This window comes from Carassius auratus, unplaced genomic scaffold (genome assembly GCF_003368295.1).
Source record: "Carassius auratus strain Wakin unplaced genomic scaffold, ASM336829v1 scaf_tig00214917, whole genome shotgun sequence".
Taxonomy (NCBI): domain Eukaryota; kingdom Metazoa; phylum Chordata; class Actinopteri; order Cypriniformes; family Cyprinidae; genus Carassius; species Carassius auratus.
Window position 1 is genome coordinate 8,823 of NW_020527856.1, and position 10,474 is coordinate 19,296.

Consider the following 10,474-nt stretch of genomic DNA (forward strand, 5'->3'; position numbering starts at 1 on the left):
TATTTATTGAATAAACTAGGGCTGTGCGATATGGACAAAAAACAAAACAAAAAATTATCGCGATTTTTTTTATCAATTTTACAATTGTGCTTTTACAGTCATAAATGAATTCAGGATTAACTTGAAACATATTTCCAAAAGAAAACCAATCAGAGCTTTATCAAAAAGTTGTAACATCTCTAGAACAGACATAAGTCAAAATTATCACTATAGTGAAGATGTAAAAAAATGTATAGACTTGTGGCAAAAAAATAAATAAAAAATCCTGTATACAGGGACTTTTTTTTTCTTTTTTGCCATGCATTGTTCATAGAGCTCATTAATTGTAGCGGTGCCTCAGGTGTTTGCAGTGTGTATACAGTATGTGTATGCGGTCAGCAGTGAGAGCGCATAAATATAACGCGAAAGCACATTAAAATAATGCACGAGTGCGAATCTCTCTGTTCGCAGCAGATTTCCTTTTCTCTGTCACAAAACCGGTCGTGCTTGCTCAGAAACACGCTGCTTTGCGAGGAGAGAGTGTGCACACTTAAAACGTGTCTCCTCTCACTTAAACTGCATCCTGTTCACTAACAAATTCACTCTATGCTCATGTGTTAGACATTAATTATTTTCGCACGTTTTTATTTCTAGCCTTTTACCGCAGTGAGAACGCTCTGATCCGTCAACATTGGCTCAGAAAAAAGGCGCATCACAGACAGTGTGTGAACCTGGAGTTAGGCATATGCGCACGCTCAAATCGTGATTTTAGGACGTTTTCTTTTAATCGCACAGCCCTAGAATGGACTGGAAATGAACAGAAAATAATTGGCGGCCCACCTGCAATACCACGGACCACAGGTTGAAAACCACTGCTCTATACAGTTTCTTCTGAACCCTTTATGCATCAGTATGAGGAAATCAATGTTCAACAATGAGATTCAGAGTCCTTAATGAAATATTTTGAAGTGTGCTTGATAAACATCTGTTGATGAGTTCGGTATTACAGAACTCTGTTCATCTGTGTGTGTGTGTGTGTGTGTGTGTGTGTGTGTGTGTGTGTGTGTGTGTGTGTGCGTGTGTGTGTGTGTGTGCGGGCATGTTTTTGTGACATATCAGGACACAACTATGTTTAATGACATGGGTATGACAAAGGTATTACAAGGAGAGGGTGACTTATGAGGACATAACCCATGTCCCAATTTTTAAAAACGCTTATAAATCATACAGAATGAGTTTTTTTTTTTTTTTTGAGAAAGTAAAAATGCACAAAGTTTCCTGTGAGGGTTAGGGGTAGGGTTGGTGAAGGGCGATAGAATATACAGTTTGTACATTATAAAAACCATTACGCCTATGGGATGTCCCCACTTTTCACAAAAACAAACGCGCGTGTGTGTGTGTGTGTGTGCGTGTGTTTGTGTGTGTGTGTGTGTGTGTGTGTGTGTGTGTGTGTGCGTGTGTTTGTGTGTGTATACACTCAAATCTAATCGCTGTGTTGAAGACAGAGTTGTTGGATAGAAGATTCTGTAAATAACTCCAGATGAATGTCCTCTACAAATAAACACAAGCACAGAGAGCAACCTCAACATACAAATTATAGTTTATTCAACAATATTTACAGAAGACCATATACAAACAAAACTTTGAAAAATCATAAACATTAACAAAGATGTGAACTTTGGAAGTATATAACTGATGCTAAATATTGTGATATTTTACTCTCCGGGAAAAATCGAAATAATGATTATGCATGAAAGGCTTTGCCAGCATAAAAATAATTACTGACATGTTTTTATTCTATTGAACTTTATATTATTATTAGTAGTAGTAGTAGTAGTAGTAAAGTAGTAATAAATGTCATAAAATAATATTTCATTTTTATTTGTCCTTTTATTAATCGTTTTATTAATATTACCTAAAAACATGTGGGGTTTTTTAGGTAATAAAAAATCTTTGATCTGAAACACAAGTTAGCCATAGATGGATCTATACTGGCTAAAGATTAATTTGATTTGAAATGTTTTGCTGTCTGTAAGTATGACACCGCCTCCTGCTGCACTTCAGATCACACAGTGACCTCTTGAGACCGACAAAGGGTTTCCAGCGCTTCCCAGGGGTTAGCAAGGCCTGAAAGGGTCAATCCATCACCACACCTCTGAGATTTCACACTGTTGGGTCACCTCTGGAGGAGGACATACAAACATGTGTGTTAGTTCTTGGTGCCGATTACAGTTGAATATGCTTGGGATACCTTGTAGATCATCTGATTCAGTGGTATATTTTCAACCTTGTGCTCTAGCACTGGATAATGGAGAACAGATGGGAGTTGTTCATTTGAAGCAGACATGGCAGCTTTATCTTTTCTGTGCTCTCTGATGAAAGAGTAACCCACAATACTAAGCTAAGAGTGCATGCTTAACAAAACCTAAAATTGGTTGTGACTACCAATTTTAGCAATAAAGACAAAAAGAAGTCAAGATCTGGCTTATATATCAATTTAGTTTTATAAACCAAAATGCAAAATGACGTTTTTTTGAATCAAGACTGAGACAAATGATGGCTCACAGAAAAAGAAAATTCTGTTCCAGAAAAAAAAAGAAAATATTTTGAAAAATGGACTGACCAGCATTTTTCATATAATAGAAGTAAATGAGGATCTGGGCTGTCAATGTACCATTTATACAAATAATTTATTGTATAAAATCTTTATCATTTCATAAAATCATAATCATCTCAATCTAAATCATTTAAAATCTTTCATTCCACTGCATGCATCCATTAAAATATCATGAATTTATGGAAGTCTGCTTATGGAGATGTGCAAATGAGATATGAGAGCTGCAGCACAGGAGGCATAATGAGGCGGGAGATAAAAAATGACAGAATGCTCATTTTTGAGTGATATATCGCCTTAAAATGACCAGTGTCTTGAGAGACAACAACAACAAATGATACTGAGCAAAAATGTGTATACACATATACACAGCTGATGCTGAGTCAGACTCTGCTTTGTGGGTGAAATCATAAACATCACATTATAACTGAGTTTGCATAATTTCTGGAATGTGCAACATACACTAATCAGAAAAAAAATGTGCAGAAACAACAACTTCTGAAAAGACCTGCCAACATGCCTGCAATAAAACATCTTTATGGGTTGTATGGCATCATTCATGCCTTATAAAACATATGTGGAGTCAATGCATGACCCATAAAACAACCCTCCTCTAAAGGGCACCTTGTAATCATTATGCTGCCTGTCTGATATCTTCCGCAGTGGTGCGTTCAATCTGTGGGCAGTATATCAGGATGGGAGAGCAGGCTGTTATCTGCCATGAGCAACCCACACACACGAGCACACAAACACACACGCAAATACACGTATGTTCTAATAATTGCTGACAGCCACACAATGAGTTTTGGCGATTTTCTCTGCCAACAATGCAAAAGTGCAGGAGAATGAAATTCTGGGGAGAAAATTTGAAGAGGAGTGTACAGAGATTGTGATGTACTGTAGCGTTTATAATGATAGTTTTTACTCTGGAGTGCATTGATGTAGGCAGGATTTGGCTCTAGTATGGGATGGGCTAGTAGACAAAATGAAAATTATTAGCGAAAATAAAAAAGTTTTTCCTTTCTCTTTTGCAAGAGCACAGCTATTAGCACATTATATTTTCAGGGATATTTCACATGTTAAGGAAGTGTCCATTTGTGATTGGATGGGCCAGTGCCAGTTGCCCCACCTAAGTACCAGTGTACTGAAAAACTTAAATAAGATGAAGATGAATAAGTAAAAATGGAGGTGAAAGAAGGTGTTAGAAGCAACAAAGAAAAAGAGAAAACAATGATTTTTTATTTATTTCTAGGCAGCTGACTTTAAGACAGCATGTGATATGACAGGAAAAACAAAGGGGCGATGGCAAAATGATCTTCCTGCTGATACTGTGTGTAGTTAGGCTCTCATTGCATGCAGGTGAAATAATAAAGGTGTTTGTGGAGCTGCTGGAGGGCCGAAGGGAGAACTTTGGAGATGGTTAGTTTATGGGGATAAAATGAACTCCCTACAGCAGGACAAATGCAGTGTCAGCTTATTCACTATTCACTATTGGTGTAATGTGTGAACTGGGACAAGCGTCTGACACAAAGAATGTGTGTGTGTGAGTAACTCAGCACTAAAGTATGAAGAACATGTAAATGGGGAGAAACAGCTAGATGTCTACCCACACATTCATTCTCTCTCATGAAGAAAGTTCACTACCTGAAGCAAATCCACAGAAACGGAAAAACTTCTCATCAATCCACCCCCCCCCCCCCACACACACACACACTTCCTTATCTGTGTGTGTAACTGGTATTGCCTACATTATGAAGACCAATGTCCCCACAAAGATAGCAATGCCAGTACTTTTTGACATTTGTTTCCAAAAATCTAAAAATGCTGAAAGATTTCTTTGAGGTTTAGAGTAAGGGAATAGAAATTAGAGTCTGTACAGTATAAAAATCCTTTCTCCTATGGAATGTCTGCAGAAAAGATGGAAACTATTGTGCGTGTGTGTGTGTGTGTGTGTGTGTGTGAGTGTGTGTGTGTGATTGCTCTACTCTTAAAGTAAATGAACTATACGCTTACATAAATGTTTTAATTCATGCCAGCTTAGGTCTGTAAAAAAGCATTTATGTTTAATTCATTTTTGCAGATAGCACAATCAGTTGATAGTAATACATGCATGCATACATACATACAGTACATATATTTTTTTTAATATTTACTGCTGTATCCTGCTAAACCATGAGTGATGGCTCATCTATATAGAGTCAACATCTCAAACAAGCTCAGCTGCTAATGAAGTCCCTGTCTTTGTCTGACTGACTACACAAATCATAAAGCTATAAAACCGTTCACTATGAAAGTGGTTGTATTTCATTGAAGGAGTAATGGCTGAACATTAACACCCTGTAAATCAATTCATCAAGGGAATGCCAAGGACAGAGACTTTCCAGTCCTGTTGAGTTTCCAGTATAGCAACATGGAAATACTGAGTGACTCCTGCCGTTACGAGTGAATACTGCCATTACCGCATATAGAGAGAGTGTGTTTGCAAATACAGCTTACAGAAGCTGTTATAGAACCTCAATCTTCTAGACAAAATATTCATACACAGTCAGTAATGAATGCTTTGGACTTGTGGCCCTAAACAAAACTGAGTCTGTCGCTCAGGCTTTTGTGCCTTTACATTGGCTTAAGTTTGAGCCTTCCTCTTTTTCCACTGGACTGCTGCGTCAGAGCAAGTATAAACTGATTATTTTATTACACTGAACAAACAAAAGTCACTCTGGAAGATTTCATAACTTTGATGAATGTAAAGTCCTCTCTCTAGCTCTTTTCATTTATTGTCATCTCTTTAGTCTCTGTGTCCCATCTCCATTCACACAGAAAATCCATCTGTATCTCTAGGAAATAATGCTCTAGGAGAAACTATAAATTTACAGAAATATATTTATCATTTTAATGTAAAAAAAATGATAATAAAGAGGGAAAGGGGTAGAAATAAAGAGTATACCGTGTATAATATCCATTTATAATATCTGTAAAGTTGATTTAATATGGGCACTTGAATCACTCAAATGAAATCAGATCACAAACACATTGGACATGTCAGATAATTATGTCACACGCTTCATTATACATGTCAGAAACATCATGTCAGGTACATTCAGATGGACATTTCACCATGTTTTTGTTGTGCATTGACTCTATTTGAACCTGAAATAGATAAGGATGAATGCAGCTGTCAAACTCATGTTAATCCAGGTCCTGAGGCTGACACATTGTCCTCTTTTCCACCTTCGCTAGCTGTATCTGCTCCTTTAGATCTCCAGCTGCTGTCTGAACACAGAGAAGAGCAGAGAGGCATCAGAACCGTTCAAAGGAAGTTGAAACACTTGATCGGTCACATACAGATATGAGTATTGTCCATGATTGCATCTTTCTTCACACGTTTGACCATTTACTAGCTGCAGATATCTTTCTTCTGCCTAGGAAGGACTACTATCTGAGCAGAAGCAGAAGAAGGCATACATATATATGTGTGCAAATACTAGCAATAGAAGTCAATGAAAAATCTCCATCATGAAAGAAAAACGAACATTTGTGTTCTCAGAAAGATGAAGCATCAGGGTGTAATATCTCCATGTGGTGGTCTCTGTTTGCCAGAGATCCACTTTTCTCAAACAAATGCATGCCTTGAGGGCTTAGGACGGAAATCAGAATTCATGGTCATCCAATGTTTTTTTTTTTTTTTAATGTAGAAGTTCTGCATGTCCCTCTGCTGCAGTTACTTCAGATAAGTTATAGGGTCTTGATCACTTTATAACAAACTTATAAAAAGGTCACACTATCATGTTTTTGCTATGCAGTTGATGTAAGATTTTCTTTTAGGGGCCATTCACACAGAAGGACTTTTAAAAATGTGTGGAATCTAAAAGAACGGAAGGTCAGGACATATTTTTAAAAGCTGAACTTTAAAAACATGATGCTCTTTCTAAATGCTAAGAATCAGATAGAGTCGACTCAAGAGTCTTCAGACCAGTTAAAGCAGCTTAGTAGAACACAAAAAATTTTCTGTGTGAACTGACCACTAACAGGTTTCTGTGTGGGTGCTAGGCTGTTAAAAGGATAGTTCACACAAAAAAATTTAATTCTGTCACCATACACTCACCCTCAGGTTGTTCCACACGAGTTTCTTTATTCAGTTGAATACAAAAGAAAATATTTTTAAAAATGTTGATGACCAAACAGTTGACGGTAGCCATTGACTGCCATAGTATGAGGAAAAAAAATACTATGGAAGTGAATGGCTACCGTCAACTGTTTTTTATACCAATTTTCTTCAAAATATCTTGAGGGGATTTTAGCATGTGTTGCCATTCACTGATCGCTTAGAATGTTACATTATACCTCTCATTGCACAACCTGATGCACCAGTTATGCACCAAAGTGAAATATGTTGCTTATTTGCATCCCTGTATTTCTAGTATAAGTACCAGAAGTAGATGTCTTTGCATCTGTCAGAGAGAAGGCTATATATAAGGTATATATACTAAGGGGTCATTCACACAGAACATGTTTTTAACATTTCACTGCACTGCTATTCCATTGTTTTCTCATATACGGATGCATGTATTGCAACGCTGCACTTGCATCTTTTGACAACGGCATTCTTAAAACACAACGCTCAAGTTAAAAGAAGCTCAACTTTTAAAAAGATGCTTTTCTAGACTGTTTTTTTTTTTATTCCATTGACTAGCTTCTTGCCTTTCAAATGCAAGAACTTGTTCTGAATAAATGGTCCTTAAGACCTGATCTAGATCCAGTGAATAGAGTAGATATACATTTCTATGTATTTGCAATCTATTGCAATCATGAGCAGAAGAAAAAAAAACACCTCCTCCTAAATTCCAACGTGTCCAATGAGTGCCAAAGAAAGTAGATGTCACAATGCATGCCAAGAAAAATGGATGGGGGTGTGGGCACTTCTGGAGAACACTCTGAAGCAAAGAAACAAATGTGAATGGAAGGATTTTTCCTGCAAAGCATCACGGCACAAAGATTAAATACAGACCTGGGTCTTCTTTTACAGTCCACTACAGTGTGAATCTCCATCCAGAGACATCCTTCTAAATAGGACAATTTGGAAAAGGGGAGCAAAAGGAAAATGAGAAAAAAAAGGGAAAAAGAGTGACTTAGCAGAGCTGGATTCACCACAGCCAAGCTGAAATAAGCACATGCTTCTCTATCAACTAGGTTTCTTTTATGTCTCATTTCTGCTTATATCCATACATGGCCGCGAATGCTTGTTCTGTGTGTGCGGAGGAGAGGGAAAATAAGAGGTATTGATGTTATACTCCCTACATGTTCAGATCATTCTTCATCTGATTTTGTTTTCAGTTATACAAACACATGTATCCTATTGCACACACACACACACACTAGTTTCACTCATTCCCTGAGACTATGAGAAATATGATTGTAAATAGTGTTACTCCACTACCATGATCACCACAGTACAGCAAAGTTAAAATATGACAGTGTTCCACAGAAACACACATGTCTGATTGATTAGACTGTCATCTGGTCTCTGAGACGCCCCGAAACTGTCCAAAATCTCTCAAACACAAATTCACACTCATCCTTTCATGATTCCAACTGTACAGAAGATCAGCCCTCCATCCGCAGGGAGGAAGTCTCTATAGCAACTCCTCATCCATCCTCTTGCTCCATGTCTTTAGGGAAAAGATGTCAGGAAAGGGTGTGACAGTGCAATTTTTCATTAACAAAACACACACTTTGAGATTTTCTGCTTAAGAACATCCTACCCCCCACCAGGATATGCAATTCCTTCCTGCCTCCCAAACCGATATTTCAAAGACAATGGGGAAATGCAAATGTCTCTTTCATTATTAATTTCAAATTTATCATTAAAATGCAGCAAGATTCTAGTTTTAAAATGTATGTCGCATTGTATGACTATTAATACAATAGACCTCCAAATTGATGTATTGATGCTGATTAAAAATCAAATAACATTGGAATAATTTTCTGAATGATAATGCAACACTGAAGACTGTGGGAATGTCTGCTGAAAATTCAGTTTTGCCATCACAGGAAAAAAAATTAAAAAAAATTTAAGTATACATAAATTGAAAACAGGTATTTTAAATAGCAATAACATTTCACATCATATAAAAGAAAAATTAAAAATACGTTTTTTTTTACATAATTTGCGTTCTGTCGTGATTAATTGTTGCCCAGCACTTAATTTTTCTTTCCTTTTTGCATTAATGTCTGAAGCTGAGATGGATTCCACAGTCTTAAAATATAAATTTTTACATTAAATCATGTTAGAATAAATGTCCAAGACAGTGTTATTTGGTTATCAGGACTACCCAGCTACATTTACACCAAAGCTTTTTTTTTTTCGGCAGACACCTTTCTTTCCAAGCAACCAGCAAGAAAGTGCATGTACTGCATTATCATCTCAGCTGGTAGTAAATGACACAAATCAAGTACTAAGAGAAAAGTAAGCACTGTGAAGAAGATTGAGAGCTTTTTGCAGTGCGGGGAACATGTTATGTGTAGTAAGGTATGAACATTCTGAGTTAAGCTGAGCTCTAGACCTCTTATGGAGCCATAAATGATTTGTGAGCACTGTTATAATTAAATGTCAGAGGAACAATTACACTGCATGTTGGAACAAGTGTCACCGAACTGATCACGACACTAAGTACCTGTAGTAAATCAAAGAGAGAGTGACATCCAGCTTTAAGGAATTACTGATAATGTCTGTGTCAGACACAATGGAGGGACAAAAATGATCTGCGGGAGAGCTCAGGCACACTGATTCTGTACCACACCCAAAGAACAAAGATGCCCTCTGCTGGTTAAAACAAGCCAGCCACACACACACACTGTTTGGAAGATTCCCAATTTAGCAGGAAATTGTTTTTAGGATGAGAAGAATAATTCAACTGATGCGAAAACAAGAAGACATGAATAAGAAGATAATGAGAATGATGAGAGAAATGATTGAATTGGTTAATTTTAATTTAGAAGTTGCAGTCTCTTGCAAATGATAACAAGGCCTTGAGATTGCAAACCTCTGTTACAAAACCAGAAAAGCCTTAAAAGGTAACAGTGAGATATACAATTGGTTAGATAGAAACCTTAAAAGGCATCCATTGAGGAATGCTTGATGTTAAAATTTGCTGCAACTGACACGTGGCAGCTGAAACTGTCACGTATACTGGCTTTTTGCTATAGTATGATGATTGTGCAAGGAAGTGCATCTTGCAACAACTGTGCAAGATGGACTTTCTTTCTAAAAAGTTGTTTTGTGATATGTTTTATTCGATCAAAAAAGGGAGGATGATGCTGTTCAGTTTAGCAATAGTTATTTGCCTAGCCTACACCTTTAAGATTTTGTAACAGCTTGGAGAAGGATTAATTTGCTTTAATGGAAGAAAATAAAGCAGCAATTACTTAATGTATATGGGATGAACAGGGGTTGCCAAAAAAGGAAATGTCATATTTCCTGTATCCATAGCAACCTGATTGTGAGTGTGTGCGTGCGGATGTGTTAGTGTTTTTCACCAAAAAGGCATCCGGAAGAAAGGACATATTGTTTTTGAGACTATATAATGTTATTGTCTGGACACATCCCCTGCCGCATCTCGGGGTGAAGACTTACGCTTTTACTTTTTGTTATTATTTGCTTATGAGTTATTGTTTAAAATAAGGGAAACCATGTACAGTGGTGATGCATTTAAATCTTTTAAACAAGTCTCTGAGTAATTTATTATGAGTAAAGTTATTATTTTAGTTTGTTCCTGATCCTGTATTACGAAGCTCTGCAGAGGCAAAGATCTGGACTCTGGTGGGAGGAAGTGCAGAAATCTCTACTGCCACAGAGAAGACATCAGAGGTAAGAACAATGGTTTA